This window comes from Anabas testudineus, chromosome 24, assembly GCF_900324465.2.
Source record: "Anabas testudineus chromosome 24, fAnaTes1.2, whole genome shotgun sequence".
Classification (NCBI taxonomy): Eukaryota; Metazoa; Chordata; class Actinopteri; order Anabantiformes; family Anabantidae; genus Anabas; species Anabas testudineus.
In genome coordinates, this window is record NC_046632.1 from 7148293 (window position 1) to 7158833 (window position 10541).

Below are 10541 nucleotides of genomic sequence, written 5' to 3' on the forward strand. Positions count from 1 at the left end.
GTTTATTGTTATCATAAACTCCTGTTGTCCAGCTGACCACCTATTCAATTCTCCAATTATACTGAAAATGGTTATGCTGTTTATGCCTTATTAAACACAGATTAGAAACTTTCACTTCACCCCTCTTTTGGATCATATCATTTTAAGTGGGCATGTTGACATACTTAATCATTACTGGGGCCTTTATTTCTCTATCATTCAGCCTCCTCCGTCTTCATCTGCTCTGTCACATTCTCCACTTGCAAAAATACTGTTGTTGTTGTTGTTGCTGAATCAAGAAAAAAAATCTGCAAGCAGCAGAACATTTTTTCCCCAGTTGCTCATCTCTGGCACCAAATCCTGTTGCAATTACATTCTAGTGAAAACCCTCAAATCCAAAACCAAACACATCCATCCTCAATGTACTCATATGACCAACCCTCATGCTGTCTAGTTTAAGACTTAATTTCAGCAGAATTGATTAAAAACCCAGGGCAAGGAAACTCTGCAGTGGCAACCTTGCTGGAATTCTGCAATGTGCTGAACTTACTTCATCATTGTCTTATATTGCTGCATACTAATTACTTTTTTTTCCAGTAGATTTGGGTGAGGACTTTGTAAAACTCTTAGAGACATTTTTGTAAAAAAGAGACTTCTATTTCATAGCACAACTTTGAAAACAAAGGGGAAAATTGCTGGTTACACTTGGTTGACTAACCAATAAAACAGAAAAAGAAAAAATTCAATTCTTACAATTAAACAGTCTTAGTCACTGTAACAACAAAGATTTTTAAATTAAGGCCTGTGGCTTTCCTGCATGGATTGAGGTCTTCTGAGTCAGTATGGTCGAAATATCTTTCCATATAAAATATCATCTTCTATAGTAGAATTGCAGATTAGCCTGCAATTAGGAAAATGGTAAATGGTCTTCACTTATATAGCGCTTTTCTACCTAACTGACACTCAAAGCCCGTTTACACTGCTTCTCATTCGCACCCACACTCACACAGTGATGGCAGATCCGCTGATCTGACTCACCGGGGGGCAACTTGGGGTTCAGTATCTTGCCTAAGGACACTTTGACATGTGACAGGATGAGCTGGGAATCGAACCACTGATCCCGTGATTGGTAGACAACTGCTCTACCTCCTGATCCACAGCCACTCGAAAAATGTGTTGTTTTCCGACAAAGCAATTTCCCCAGATTGTTTCTTCAATTGAACACTACCCTACATCAGGCAGTGTGCCGGATACACCCCCACACCCATCAGAGAAAATTGAGACAATCGGTTTTGTCATGGTCTACGTTTTGGAAGTACAGTTCTTTAAATCCTTTTAACTTCTGTAGACAGGGAGGTCAATGTGGCCATGTAATCAGCCAGAACTTCAACCTGATATGTTTTAACATATATTGAATATCAGTGGACATTATAATCCTGGCCAGACTGCATCTTAAGGATGTTTATATGTTGATGTTTAACTAAGTTGTGACTTGAAGAAGAAGCACAATGTTTGACAAGAGTTGTGATTGTTATTGTAAGTTAAGGACATCCACCATGTGAGCATAGAATCAACAGAATAGGCCTCTTTAACATTGTACAATAATGCACCTTAGGGTTGTTACCATTCACTTATTAATTGTGTTTGGTGGAGCATTTTGCCAATAAAGATAATTAATAGGTAATTAATCACACAGTGCCACAAATTTCCAATCAGTCAAGCGTGGGCCTAGCTCACTTTGCTTGGTTCGTGATCCAGCCCTGAAAAGAAGATTGTGTATCAAACACCTAGTCGCATGTAACTACAGTGCTACTTTTTCATAAATAACCTCTGTAGTTAAAGTGTGATTGTGATACTGATAATATAACGCTCATGGGGAATGAACTCATCCCCAGTGTCTTAGTGTTTTAATGATCCCATAATCTTTGCCGATATTGTTTTAGTCATAAATGTTACTAAAATATATAATGAGACCGTTTTTTGCCCTAAAACCAATTTTAGGTGCATTTTATGAGCTCAGTGGCATTTTATGAACTTTCAAAGGCATTTTCCCCCGAAGTCCCAGTGAATTTCCAACCTTGACGTGAGCTAGTACACATGCTGGATTCAGTATATTAAATAGTTCATTTACTGTCCCCCCAACCACACTTTCTTACTCCAACAAATCAGACTCAACACTAATAAGAGCGGCTGTGGCGTGATTGAAGCATTCTCTTTTTTAAGCAGGCAACAGCAGTGTATTTAAGTTAATGCTGTTGAATAATTACTCACCCTGGTGAACAGACTCAATGGCAAATGCCACTGTTTGCATTCAAATTGTTTGCCAACCAATTAGTCACTGTGTGAGGACTTTAAGCAGAAGAGCTCTGGGTGAAGCGATCAATCAATTCATGTCCTTGCTTGGCACTGGGATCCAGTTTGCTAAACTAACAGTACACTGGGTACTTTCGAAACTGTTGGAAAAGGCCTTTTGTTAAAATTCGACTATCTTTGTTCAGTCAGTGTAGTAGTAAATGTTCTTCTGTAGGCTGCTGAGCAGTGGGAACAGCAAGTTCTGTCATTCAGTGCTCTCTATATCCATTATAGACAATCTATATTCAGGCGGCACAAGTACACACAGGTACACACACACATGCACAAACACAAATACAATCGTTTGCACTTAAAGAATGACGCAAGCTCTTCACAATTTCAAGTCACTGTCACAGGCTTGACAGAAACACCTTTGCTACAAATGACTTTATAGCAAAGATAGACTTTGAGAGTATAGTTATCCTCCCTTGTAATGGGTTCTGATGCTTGGTGCATAGGTTCTGGGTAATGACATGCAAAATACACACTGTGGAGGCAAGGTAATGGATAAAATCTATTTTCTTGTTTCATACATGCCAATTTGGAGTTCTTGGAGGAAGCTTGTTCGACAGGAACTATCCACCGTTGGCAGAACTGACAGTAATGAGCACATCAATAAGAAACCCAAGATCTGCCCCCTCAGCCCTCCTGTCCTACCCCTCTGATGAATCGAAGCCTCCAAAGACTCTCGTATCTGGACCAATTTATGGCTATAATATGGCTTCCTCCAGTCCCAACCAATGCTGCTGAGTGGGTGCTTTGAATGACTGCATATGAATGAGGAAATGAAATATGTGCCATTTCCCTCCTAGGGTTTGAAAACGGAGAGTGATTTTATTGCATCTCCTGGAGCAATCTCTGCGCAAAACAAATACTAAAAGACCTTTTAGTTGCAACAAGAGATGTTACGTGTTTTTTTAGATCTTAGAAATACATTCACATATTGCAATATTAGCTAATTCACTTTGGACCGACCCTTATGACTCGCATTAGCTGTTACAGCCAGAAAGGTTTCACATGGACACACACTGGACATAAATGGATTTGATTGTTCGCAGATCAAAGTATTACGTAAACTGGCTGCATATTTTACCACCTGTCTCCTGAAAGAGCAGCCAGGTATAGCTTGTGTGTGTGTCCAGGTCTGTGTTAAGGAGAAGGCAACGGACATAACAAACGTACACACACATAACCATGCACACTTTCAATCACCATGCAAATAATAAGGTAAAGTGACATTTCATTCCCAATTCAGTTGCCAACAGAGTGGTAATGGCAGTAAAGTCAGCGATAATGAAATATTGAGCAAAGGATCAAACTGAGGTTTTGTGGCTGTGTGACTGTGTGCATTCATCCACTCATGCACTCAGAAGGCCCACCGTGGGCACATCGGAGTGAAATTAATATCTAGCCAGAGAAGCCTCCAGTGAGTTTCCGCCGAGTCTGTGTCATTCACAGAGGCACATGCAATCAGGCACACTGTAAAAAGTGACATTTCACTTAAGCTCACAGCCGTGTGGCCATCTTAACGCACGTAAGCGCATCAGATGGTACCTGCACTCAGATGGTCACTGCACTCAGCAGGAAGCAATATCACAGATTCGAGGGTGTTCTAATAAATAGATTAGTTCAGATTAGGTGGTGTCCACTGCAGCAGCTTTACTTGGTTGGTTGGCCAGATTTATAGAGCCACAGAAAACACTTCCAGATGGTCTGCTGCAACACTGCAACAGTTATATGTTTGACTACCATATGGTAAGATACCATAGCAATGTATGCATGTGTTGTCTACTATTTGCAGAAAACTAATCTGATAAACTCCCTTCTGTTCATTGTCATGAACTATAAATCTAGCCTATACTGTGATTGAGGCTCCGTGTATACAGGCCACATGCAGCATCAGTTATCATCTCCAGTCCGCTATGCAAATGGGAAACTTATCTTCTTTTAGTTGTCTCCTGTTAAATAATGGTACCAATTACAGATTCAGGTCAGGTAGGTGATTGAGCTGTTGTTATCTGCATTGAGTAAACAAGGTTTCTTTCTTCTCATCCCTCAGCTTCATTAGCAATCATAATACATGGCTGCATCCCAGCACCCACAAACAGATGCATCTATAGCTCGGAGTGGACTCAGACATTGCTGTGCAGAAATATAGGCATAAGCACGGGCTTTTGTTGAAATAAGAGCTGTAAGAGTGGCATTTGTCTGAGTGCTCTGCAGAATGTTTACCTATCTCAACCTAACTTAGCTGTAAATGTACAGCATATAGCTCGAGTCATTTAAATAACACAGGAGTTGAAGGATTCCTCCAGTCCTACTTTACTCTGTACTCTGAAACTCTTTTGGAACAGGAAACAATAGGTCACATATTTCTAACTGTACTCTGTCTCCATCATCAAATCCCATGTGGGACAAAGAAGTCCAAAAGGATCACAGCTGATGTAAAATCAGTAACAATGCATTTTTTTAGTCTTTAGTCTTATTCTTTATGCTAACCTATTGTTCTTTGTAATGAATCAATATATTTCCATATCACATTTGCGGTGTTTCTATTAGAAACTGCCTGAATGCTACAGGAAATTTAAATCTTTATACAGTAAGTGACATTAGAGTAGGCGAATGTTGCCTGTAGGGTTATATTAAAGGCTGCATGCCGGAGAATGGAGCCAGGATGTAAACAAATGTCAGCATAATTCAAAGCTAATCGTGTCCGAGCCTCATGGTAAAATGCCTGAGCTAAGAATCCTACTGGGTCTGTTTTTTCAATTTACAATTAGGAAATTACATCCCAACAGGAAAGAGTCAACAAATATCTCAGGAGATTTCAAATTTATGAAATAAAAAAGTATGGTAGATCTGATTACCAAAGCTGTGTGACAAGATTTAATAAATGTTCCATTTCCATACAGCCTTCAGCCTTTAGCTCACTACATTTTCAGTTTATCTTCTCACCTAAAGCCTTAATAAACTCAATGATTATCATTAAAATAAAATGAGGACAAAATGACATCTTCCCTCAATGGCCTTCCATTTTACAAATATATGACAACATAGATCTTTTCCTTATTTTGTCATTTCAATCCTTCCACTCATTTTCCCTCTGTCTCTGTAAACTGGGAATGCTTTTCATGCTGCATTAAGGCTTGAAGTGAGTTTTCATTTAAATCCATTACTTCATAAAGATCAGTCATACACAGTAGCGATGATGTTCTCATAACCTCATTTAAGATTGCATTGCTGCTAAAATGAGCTCTGGTGTAATTCATAAGTAATAATGATATTTGGACCACTGTTGCTACAGTTTTGTGCCTCTCCCCGGTTTCTATGGCATTTAGCCAGGCAACCTCAACGGGGATGCTTCATCAAAGGCAATTCAGAAGCATCCCTGTTAATTCTGTATAACACCAGTGCACATACAGGAAACCCAACATGCTCCTCATCAACTGCAGAGAAACGTGCTCATAAAAGCAGCACTAAATCCCAGAAATGAGTGGATGTAATAACTCCAGTCATTCGCGGGCACAGAAGATGTGGAGTCCATTTGGATGATTGCAGGTCCCCCTGGCTCCCTTCTGATAGTGCTTCCAGAGGAGATGGCCGCAGCATTTATTAACACTGATAAACCTCTTACCTGTACATTTCCATCCCCCTTTACCTTTTAATAAGCTCTGTTCATCTGAATTCCATTTGCCCACAATCAGGCACCGTGATTTCTCTCTTTCTCTCTCTCAAGGCTAAATTATGCCTCGTACATCATCATTTCCTTGCGTCTAAGCAGATGCTCCTAGCAGAATGAGGTTGGGAAGGGTGTATCGAATTAATCTAAATAATTGGTCTTGTTTGAGCAGCTCTCACACTGATCTTGGGCAGCCTAATGAAGACACCCCCCAAGATGAAGCTGGCCCAGCTCATGTGTAGCCTGTGTCGTAGGCATAGTTAAGTGATTACAACTGAGGTGAGGAGAGATGCTGTGTATACAGCGATCCCAGCACTCATAAGTCATGAACCATAATGTTGTTGACCTAAGCTTGATTATAAATAATACCCTCTGGTCCATGGTTATTGAATTATTAATGCTTTACTAATAAATGTGTTTATTATATGTATTAAAGATGGTGTGTGTTGCCTTACATATACAGTAAAGTATGAACATTTACCCTGTATTAAGTGTTTAGCTCGTGGGATATATGCAGACGGGTATGCTCATGCTTTAACAGGCAGGGGTTGCAAATTAAACGTTGTCTCAGTAAATGCATCTATAACATCTCAAGTGCACTGCAGGGTCAAACTCTTATGCTTTTCCTTGAGTAATAACTCCTACAGGAATTATTATGAAGCAACATTTACAGTTACATTGATTTTCACTGCTTTATCATTAAATTGAATGTAAAACCTAGCAGTTGTGTTGTTTTTGACTCCTCCAGTGTACAGTAAAAATAAGTAGCATTAGTTTGGATATCAGTCATTTCCTTAGTTCATTCTCAAGCATCATAAACACACTGAGGGCAATGTTTTTGATTGCAGAAAGCAGAAAATGGAGCAGGTACATTAAATAATAAAGATATTTATCGACAGAATGGGCAGACTGTAAACTAACCTATAAGCTAATCTTACCTCCACACTTTTGGAGTGCTGAGATTTGAGCGTCTGTATCCACATTAGCACATTTTTGTTCTTTGATATACTCCTTTCATCCACCGACTGATTCCGACTAATATCAAATTAGTTCTTCTGGGCCTTTGCAGAGGAAGATGAACAAGGGATCAACCAAAACTAAAATCAAACAGTCCTCATAATAAGATAAGAGCTCCATCTTTCCACCTCCACCTCTAGTGAGTCCAACCTCATTACAGTCACAAGTTTTTAGCACCAGTTTGTCTACCCGCCTTGCATCCTTATTGTCCAGGTGCACACCTAGATATTGGTAGGCCGGCATCACTTCAATATCTGCACCGCAAATGCTGACTGGAAGAAGAGGGGGTTTGGACCTTTGACAAACCATTAGCATCTCTTTGGTTTTAGAGGGGATCAGTAGGAGGCAGTTTATGTGACTCCGGCCACTGATGGTTTTTATCTGCCCTCTGTACTTCTCTCTCTGTCCATTCCTGATACATAGAACAACTGCAGTATCCTTAGAATACTTCTTGAAGTGCTGCTTAACACTTTACCAGACATGCAGCTTCCGAGTCTGACAAACTGTGGCCTTTCTGTCAAGGAAACAAATGAGGGGTCAACCAGCATCTCTTCCAAGGATGATTGGTTGGATAGTATTAAAGGCACTTGTAAATTTCCACCTATGTGTTCTCTGTAAGCAAACTGCAGGGAATCCGTTGCATGTTTAACCTCTTAGTAGACACAGAATCATCCTTTTCAGGACCTTTTTAATGTGGGATGTGAGAACCACCGGCCCTCAGTCAGGTTTACCTTCTCTGGTAGGACAGGTGACAAACTGGGAAAATCCAGTGAGCTGTGAGGTAACATGGTCACAGGTCTGTATCCTGGCAACAGACTCATAGATGACTTCACATGCAACATTAGCATTTGCTTTTGGTTCAATGTAAACAAGCAAGAAGTTACATAGGTCTCAGTAAAACGCATCAGGCTGCACTCCATGTGTAGATACATACATTACATTTCCATATCCCTACTAATAGAAATAAAATAAATTAGCAGAAGAAATGTGCATACCTGAGTGCTAGCTTTGTTTCTGGCAAATTTGAGACATTACAGGAACAAAAACTACCAGAATTGCACATTTTAAAAGGAACCAGATACACTGCTGGTCTTCAGGTGCTTTTGAAAATCGCCGCAGGGAACATAGCTGCAATAGGAAAACACTAATTAAAATACAAGCACTAACTTGAGGGTTGATGTGTGTGATGAGGAACACAGGGATGGATAACCAACTAGTCTTATGGGCAAAATGGGTAACTGCCCCAGGTCCTAGAAAACCCAAAGAGCCTATTCTGCCTGCATGTCAATTGGTTGCTCATAATTTGATTAATTGTCAATTAGTCCTGCCTGACGGGGGTGTGTGTCCAAAATGTAACACTTGAACATGTTGAGCTCACATAATGGATAGTGAAATCAAACTGACTGAAAAACCAGAATGGATTGTATATATTTTGTACATATATTTTTTAGCTTTGTGTATCTCTGTTAGTTAATGTGACATAAATGTTTAATTCTAACTGTGGTTAAAAAAAAAAAATGTTATTAACAGGGTAAAAACATCCTGTGCGATGTAATTTGTTGTTATCTTGAAGTGTGCAACTGGCAAGTTTTCCTTTTCAACAGGCATTTGGTCAGAGAGTGAAACAAAACTATTCACCTCAGCTATATGTCTCCATGGGAGAAGGATCACTGCAGATTGTTTCAAGCAGGAAAACAAGACTCTCCCATTTGGTTTGGATCTGTGTAAGAAATCAAACTGCTGCCTTTGCAGAGGTTTTGTGTTGCTGGTTTGTCCTGAAGCAGCTTTGATGAAGTGTACATAAAACAGTGATTGATATGGAAAAAGCCTGGAGGAGAGATTGGGACGAACTCAGATGATCAAAGAGGCGAAATAGGCCCTAAATGCAGATGTTTCTCTCTGAATTGCTGTTAGAAATAAGACTTTCCCCTGAACCTTTTGTCATTGCCCCACACTGAGCCTCTCTGACATTTATAAATTAATAAAAAGGAGAATGTCAGTCTATTTATTTGTAGGTTTGCCCAGAGAGCTTTGTGTAACCTATTGTCCTCGCTCATTAAACTGTAGCACACATACATTTTAAGTACACACAGGTACATGAATGTACACACAGACACACACACACAGGTGGTGTGAAGTGGAGACCACATATTCTATCTTGTTTTTTTTTTTTTTTCTTATCCTCACTGACATGCACACACACATCCGCATCCACGCGGTAATGTAACATCAGCTGCTCTAAATGTGGCCACTAAATGCTGTACACCCCCCTCACATGAAAAATAAAAACACTGCCGTGCGTATTCGGTAAAAAAATGCCCTATTTTGTTTCCTGCACTTGAGATAGAGTACGGATAAATGCAGGGAGCTCTTGCTGTTCTTTGAGCAGAGGCACAGAAGCATGCTGAGTGTTACTGTTATTTGCTATGACAGTTACACTCCAGTGTAACATTCGTTTATAGCACAGAGTTAGCTTTGTTCATTCGTTTCTGTTGATGTGTGTGTCTATGTGTGAAGGGAAGTGGGGGTGAGGGGGGTTACAGGGCAGGGCAGCCACTAGATCTAGATGAATGCACAACAGTGTGCCTTTCCCAGCTACGTGGATCAGACGGTGCCTTCTTCAAATGACAGATGAGCTCGGAGACCATCTACATACATCACGTTTTGTTAGACCAATCAGAGAAAGGACTGGAAACAACACCGAGAAATCCCTAGTGCAGGATTTTGGATTTCATAATTTCACGAGAGACTGAAAACTGTGGCAACAACGCCAGACAAATAGGGAGAACGAGCTTATTTTCAGCACCAGTCAGGTAGCACTTTCGCCAAGTTTCCCTCACTAGGTTTTCTGTTGAAATACATCACTAGTTCAGACACGCTAGAACTGTGCTATTGCCTCCCTTTAGTCCCATCTGTTTAACATGGCAACCGGCAAATCCTGGTGCGATTCACGAGCCAGATCCTGGTAGAACAAACAGGCTCGTGTCCATAAATATTGTGGTTTTGGTTCAATCTAAGTAAACACATTGAGACTGAAGTGGCTACGGACTGCTGTCTTTATTAAATTGGACCACTCGAGCAATCAGATATATGCTAGGACAAGCCCAGCCCTGCCCAGTGTATGTATCACCTCTGCAGTCAGATTGTGTATTGCAGCCTGCTGATGTGCAAAGCAGGACATTGGACGTGTGTTGTATCTACACTTTTGATCCAGAAAAGAAGTTGCATTATCCATTAGCTTGTGTTGTGATTGGCTTGGACAAAGCACGGGGACCACATCCGACCAATCAGAGTAGGTGGTTATAATATTGCAAATGTTACGTACAGCATGTTGCTCAGTAAATCACTTGCTTCTTTTTTTTTCAGGACATTGCCACTTGTATTTGTGCAGTGTCTTTGACTGATTCTCTCTCCTTTCTCAGATGCTTGGCTTGCTTTTCTCCCACCTCTCTGATACCTGTGGTGATTTATCCATTTTGACATCAAATGCAGTCTTCACAGGTAAAAACCAAAG